The sequence below is a fragment of the Oratosquilla oratoria genome, chromosome 41 (genome assembly GCF_046742065.1).
Source record: "Oratosquilla oratoria isolate Oo_2021 chromosome 41, ASM4674206v1, whole genome shotgun sequence".
Lineage (NCBI taxonomy): Eukaryota > Metazoa > Arthropoda > Malacostraca > Stomatopoda > Squillidae > Oratosquilla > Oratosquilla oratoria.
In genome coordinates this window covers 11748564-11756063 of record NC_134817.1, presented here as the reverse complement: position 1 = coordinate 11756063, position 7500 = coordinate 11748564, and the positions used below count along the sequence as shown (strand labels likewise).

Sequence of the window (7500 nt, the reverse complement as noted above, 5' to 3'; positions counted from 1 at the left end):
TACGTTTGTATCCAACGGGGCAGGTCTTATAAACACACAGCGGGACAAAACCTCTCACTTGCCAATAGGGGCAAGATGTCCTCAGGAAAGGGGCAAATGTCCAATTGGCCAAATGTACTACGAGGAGGACCAGATCGCCCAAAACTGGGCAAGATAATGTTGGCTAACCCAATCTGGTTAAACTTGAGGAGTTGGCAACAGCGCATCAGTGCATCGTGCACCCTTGGCAAGACTGGAAGTGAGACTGTTTCCAGGACCCGGACTCTCCCCCCTCAACCCGCCCAATCCTCATCCTCCCTCTTCCGCTCTCCCACCCCCTCCTAATCATCCCACCCCATCCTTTGAGAAGTGTTACAAAAATCAAGTATATATATATTTTTTTGAAGACGGGGGGTGGGAGGAGGAGGAGAGGGAAAGAGGTGTGTTGGGGGGGGGCGGACTGGACAGACGCGAGGAGGTAAAAGGACGGGAGAGGAAATGGGAAATGCAGATGAGGGGGAGGGGAAGGGGAAGGGTGGGGGTGGGTGGGAAGGATGATGCGGTTGAGAACTTACATAAGCTATGAGAGGTCAAATGGGAAAGAGGACGAAGAAGAAGAAGACGAAGAAGCTGAACATAAGAATGAAGAAGACTACAAGAAACCATAAGATATACACTAGGCAGTTCCATGTCCATTACCACCTGTCATCTCCATCCATAAAGTTATCTAATCTTTTCTTAAAACAACCGATAGTTTCAGCGCTCAATACATCATGGTTACTAAGTCTATTCCATTCGTTGACCATTCTATTGGTAAACCAATTCTTGCATATTTCCTTCTTAAATCTAACCTTATCCAATTTAAATCCACTACTGCGAGTTCTGCCCCCTTGTCTTCATGTGAAGACTTTGTTTTCGTCACCCTTGTTAAAGCCTTTGATCCACCTGAACACCTCTATTAGATTACCCCCGCACTCTGCGTCTTTCCAGAGAGTGTAAGCTAAGGTGCCTAAGCCTGTTCTCGAAAGGTAAATTTCTGAGCCCATGTACCATTTCGGTTACTCTCTCCTGTACTGATTCTAGTGGATTCTGTAGGATCTAGTGTCTATAAGACGTAGAACAAAACTGTACCGCATAGTCAAGGATGGGTTTAACTAACGTCAGATAGTTTGATCATTACCTCTCAACCTTTATTCGTAACCGTCCTAATAATGAAACCTAACGGGGTAGAGAACACAACAGGTCTTGTAAACACACACCCCTGAGGAACTCCACTAGAAACACGTCCCCATATGGACTTTACACCATTTATGGTGACCCACTGTTTTCTGTCACTGATCCAAGCTCTATTCCATTCAAACAATTTTCCTCCTATGCCATGGGCTTTGATTTTATTTAGTAGACTCTGGTGGGGTACTGGCTACCTCTCGTGTTAGGGGGGAAAATCCTTTGGTATATATATGTATGGTGGGGTACTTTGTCGAACGCTTTGCTGAAGCCAAGGTGAATAATATCGTACTTTTCATTGTTATCTGACGCCTCGTAGACATTAATGTAAAAAGATAGAAGATAAGTTACACATGACTTACCCTTGGAAAACCCATGCTGTAAATCGCGAATCAAATTGTCTCTCGATGTGATTTTTTATTCTATAATTAGCTATTATTGATTCAAGCATTTTGCATTTTGCCTATAACTGATGTCAAACTGATTGGCCTGTAGTTGCACATAGACGATTTATCTCCCTTTTTGAAAACAGGAACAATGTTTGCCTGCCCCCAAGCAATAGGCACAAAATCAGTGTCTACCGACTTATAAATATTTCCGTTAACTGGTCGTGGATTTCAAATTTAAACTCTTTATGCACTCTCGAAAAAAATCGTCTGAACCTGGAATTTTGTAGCTTCAAGTCCATCAATCTGTTTCACTACTTCTACCTTGCTATGTTGATGTTAGTCTACTTCCTTCATCCCTACTGAAAATCGGATCGCAGTCAGGCACCATATCTAACCTCTCCTTTGTAAACGCTGTGAAGAAGAGGACAATGAAGAGGAAAAAGAGGCATAAGAAGAGGAGGAAGAGGAAGAAGAAGAGGAAAGGACGATACGAAGGTACAGCTGGGGGAACAAGTCCTGTTTTTTGCGATAATTCAGGAACTTTGTAAACAAAGACGGAGAAGGAAGTTGTCGTATACGATTTCATTACAATGGAACAACAATAAATGTTTTTCTTTATTTTCAGCAAATAAAATTCTCATCGTTTTTATTAACAATTATAGATAATTCTAAATTACTTCAATGTTAATGCGTAACGACAATGTCGATGCATTTTTTCCCAGAAATTTACAACAAAACATTTTAAAGAAAACGGGGACCAATGACGATCAGAGTGAAGAGAGACAGGAAGAAGTGGACACAGAGCCTTGGAGGGGGTGGTTGGGCGGGTGGAGGAGGACGGAAGACGAACAAGGGAGGCCGTGGGTGGGGGGTGGGAGGTTGGGGGCTACAAGAAAGGTAGAGGGAAGAGGAAGTACAGGGTTCAAGGTCGATCATGCAAAGGTCAGCTTATTGAACTGATGAGATAAACATACTGTCACATGATTAAAATAATGAACATATACTTGCATGGTGGTATTGCACACACACACACACACACACACACACACACACACACACACACACACACACACACACACACACACACACACACACACACACACACACGATGGCATAGTAGTAGAGTTCCCGGCCGCCACTACGGCGGTCCGGGTTCGAATCCCTCCCAGGGCTGAAATGATTTCAGTATCGCTGTGCTGCGAGTCGATACTCCCACCCTCATGGGCGGGGAGTTGGGTGTGTGTGTGCGTGTAAAGTCACAACATTAACCATAGATCGGTCATATATGAGGTCTTAGCTCTCTTCCGGGATGGAAATAGCCGTCGATCACGAGACTAACACGTGATTCAAGACCATGGTGAGTCACACACACACTTCTAGAGTGGCATTGTGACACACTTGGGACTGAATGCATATAGTACAGCTGTGCTCAAAATGTTGGTGTTTCCTGTATTCTGGTCCTTGATACGAAATATTATTATTTTTTCTTTTTTTTAACATTCTTATTTCAGTGTCCATGATGTTTGGAAAAAATAGGGACTGATATAACAAACATGCCGACAAACTTTTGAACCAGGCTGTACGTTCATAGGCTCGGCACCCGTGGTCTGCATTGGGTTCCCATTCTCTCTCTCTCTCTCTCTCTCTCTCTCTCTCTCTCTCTCTCTCACACACACACACCACACACACACACACACGCACACACACGCCATCTCAAACAGAAATAACTCAATGTCAGCACTGATTTCGCGACATGATGCTGCATGCTTTATGCTTTGCGTGGCAACGTTTTAAACGTTTTGTGACTTCACTTTTGTCAATGTTGTCTTCAGTGCTGGGTCTTGCTGCATTGCTTCTGACCCAGGACGGTGGGCGGGATACAGGGATGACCCGCCATCCATGAGGACCTAAGATGGGAGGGAGGAAGGGGTGGAGTGGAATGGGTAGGACTTGGCTACCTCTCTTGTAAGGTGGAAAAATATCGTCCATTATTTTTCTTTACTGAATGAGCTTACCCCTCCTAAAAAAAAAAAAAAAAAAAATCCGCATCTAATAAGGAATGGAGCCTCGCAGGCAGACATTCGGTGCCCACTACCTAGAATTTGCATTTTTCACATACCCTGAACGCTAGAACCATATATATATATATACATATATATATAATACTGATGATCCCACTTTCGGAGAAGAATAAGCGAAGATATAGAAATCTGTATATTTCGATCACTTACTGTGATCCTCTTCAGCAGATATGAGTTACAAAGTAGAGAACAATGTGTATTTATAATGAAACAGTGAGGTAGCAAGAAGGGACGGGGGCATGTGCCGGGCATGTGACCTGAGCCCCCGTCCCTTCTTGCTACCTCACTGTTTCATTATAAATACACATTGTTCTCTACTTTCTACTTTGTCACGGAGGAAAACCCCCGACCTTCCCCTCTGTACCCCCTTATATGTTAGCCATGATATCCAGAATAAGGGTAAATCATTGGCGAACCAAATTCCTAAATCTTCTCTGTACCTGTGGCAGAGAACAGGTCTCTTTCAATCACTGCCTTTTCGTTTGCAGACAGTTGAGGGACCATTTTAAAGATTTAAGAAATCTCTTCGGAGATCCCTCCACCGCCCTAGACCAATTGAGGGCAAACAGCACATCAGACGCCGGAAAATCTCAAATAATCCTGGCTGCTGCCAGCCTAATCTGCTCTTCCCCCGTGGGAGGCCTACTATGACCCCCTCCAGCCGGGTCAAATATAACAAAATTCCACACTCCGGTAAATAAATAAATATAAAATTGAATTAATAAATAAATAAATAAGATATTACGGCCATAGAAGCAATTAAAGACAGTCCTGAAATCGGCTAGCTCCGCAGGGACTAGAAAAAAAAATGTAACTCATATCTGCTGAAGAGGATCACAGTAAGTGATCGAAATATACAGATCTCTATATCTTCGCTTATTCTTCTCCGAAAGTGGGTCATCAGTATTATTTTACAAATGTGCTACGACATACATGTATCTTTGTTGTGACATATATATATATATATATATATATATATATATATATATATATATATATATATATATAAGCTAGTTTGACTCAACTAGTAAGGTTAGGTCTGTTCTAACTTGATCCAATAACCACTGACGACTTGTCCAAATCTAGTTACTAGTCTTGGGTAATCTTAGTTACTTTTACGTTTAAATGTAATTAATCCAAGCCTAGGAGAGAGAGAGAGAGAGAGAGAGAGAGAGAGAGAGAGAGAGAGAGAGAGAGAGAGAGAGAGAGGGGGGGGGAGGGAGAAAGAGAGCTGCTTTGTGAGCTCAAATGGTTCTTTTGTGGTCTTAACTGGCCCGCAGCGATGGGGTGGTAGCAGCTTCATTGTTGGAGAACCGTACAATGGAAGGAGAAGACGAAAAAGTACTCCTCTCGACGTGGATGTCCAGTACACGGTACTACGTTCAAGGCCACGACGCGAATACACACAAAAAGTTGACGACGCTGACGTCTGTCAAACGTTGGGGATCTTTTATTTTGTCAAAACGTTTTGACATTAAAGTTTGACAAAACGTTTTGACATTAAATTTTGTCAAAACTTTGTTACCTTAAAGTTGCCAAAACGTTTTGACCACAACTTTTGCCAAAACGTTTTGACCTTAAACCTTGGCAAAACGTTGGTAACCTTAATGACTGCCAAAACGTCGATAATGCTAACGTCTTCCTAATGATGGGAACCCTAAAGTTAGCCAAAACGTTGGGATAACTTAAAGTTTGTCGAAACGTTTTTGAAATTAACGATTGACAAAACGTTGGGGACCTTAACTCTTGTCAAATGATTTTGACAATCAAAACGTTTTTTGACGCCCGCGCGTGTTGTATGTATAAGAGAGTCAAGTTACCTAACGAGCATGCGCTAAACTCATAAAACTAAGTTACGTAGCATCTTAGAGAAATGCCACGTCATTCTAGCTTTAGCAAGGGGGCGCAATGAAAACAGAAGAGCTATAAATAATAATAGTACGAAAAACAATAACAATAATAATGATAATGATAATAATAATAATAATAACAATGATAATGATAATAATGATAATATTAATAATGACAACAATGATAATGATACTACTACTACTACTAATGAAAATAATAACAATAATGATACTAATAATGACAATAATTAATAATAATAATAATAATAATGACAATGATAATGATGATGATGATAATAATAATAGAGGTAATTGTAGCAACAATTATAATAACATCATAACATTAGAAATGCCAAAAATGATAATGGTTATATTTCAGCTGCAATTTAGATGAATAAATACCCAGATAAATGAAAATAATTAAAAGCATATACTAATCGCATACACAAACACACATTAAAAAAAAAAAAAAAAAAAAAAGGCTAAATAGCCACCAACCTTAGTACTACCCAAGAACATGGCAAAGTTTAACAAAAGCAAAATCAAAGTCGAGGGCAAAGTCGAAGACAACGATTGGGATAAGCGGCAGGAGTACGGACACACGGACACGGGGAGGAACTTGTACAGTCGAAGAAAAAACTTGTCCGACAGTTTGCTGCCTTATTTTATTATATATGAAATAAATAAACAAATAAATAAATAAATAATTAAATAAATATGAATGAATTAATCATTTTTTTCTTTTTATTTGGAACGAATTACTTAACAATTTCTACGTTTTTGTTACCAAATATTATGTTTTCACACAACAGAAAATGGCCACAAATTTATCTACCTTTATCTACCCTGTACAGCTGGATCATCCATATGCAGGCGTCAACAATACACAGAAATGGATAATCGTCAGTATACCAAGTAAAGCTCACATAATGAATTCCTTGACATCTTGCGATTTGCAATCCGCTGACAAAGACTGAGGAAACTGCCGTAGAAAATTGTCATAGAAGAAATAATGGTTGGTTTGTGATGTAGCCATATATTTGAATAAAAATCGACGACAGTTGAGAGAGAGAGCGTGCGTAAATGCATGTGTGACTGTCCTTGAATTGCTGCACACGCAAAAAATAAAGTACCATCCTCCATGTTAGGCAAAAAATGCATATATCCTGCCTGTGGAAACTCAGTCGTAACATTCTGATTCGGTCGGACGGCTATAGCTGCGACATGACGTCATAACGTTCGAATTTGACGCAAACTGAAACGCACACGAGAGCCCAATGTCGGAGAGAGAACTTTTGTTGAAAAACACAATGAAAATTCATGCATATGGACTAAACCAGTGATAAGTACAAGGCGCCTGCGCGAGTGTGCATGCGAAGTAGCCTGAGTGTGTGTGTGTGTGTGTGTGTGTGTGTATTTCAAGGCACACACACACACACACACACACACACACACACACACACACACACACACACACACACACACACACACACACACACAGACAGACAGACAGAGAGAGAGAGAGATATTCACTTGCGTAAACTCCTATCCCATGCCACCCCTCCCTCCTCCCTCCCTCCCTCCCGACCTTACACAAGAGGTTGTCGCCCCAAAGTCTCTCTCTGTCTCGGGGGCAAAAAGTGAAATCTTCATTCTCCGGTCCTTTCCCCAGGATACGTAACGCAAATCTACAATAATCAGAAAGGAATGTCACAAAAGATAAAGCAAATATGACACACCTCAACGAAATTTTGTGAAGAATGATGATATAATGAAAATTTGATGATGATGATAATAATAATAATAACTATAATGTTAATAATAATAATAATTTTAATAATAAAATAATAGTAATAACAATAATGATAATAGTATTAACAATAGCAATAATAACAGCAATAATAAAATCAATAACAGTAAAGAGAGACATTCTCCTTAAAGTACAGGAGAGGCGATGATATCATTATCTAGATT

At 40.4% G+C, this 7500-nt stretch overlaps 1 protein-coding gene across 5 annotated transcripts in view; it reads right to left on the bottom strand.

The window, feature by feature from the left end:
* LOC143020962 (sodium-coupled monocarboxylate transporter 1-like) overlaps positions 1 to 7500 on the bottom strand; it is a 153090-nt gene that overhangs the window by 47309 nt on the left and 98281 nt on the right. The window contains exon 1 of one of the 5 annotated variants that reach the window (XM_076178000.1): positions 1 to 203. This exon is cut by the window's left edge and continues 180 nt beyond it. The exons of the other annotated variants lie outside the window; for them this stretch is intronic. The gene's annotated coding sequence lies outside the window, so the exon portion shown is untranslated. Of the gene's footprint in view, positions 204 to 7500 lie in introns of those variants that run through there. 5 annotated transcript variants of the gene reach the window in all.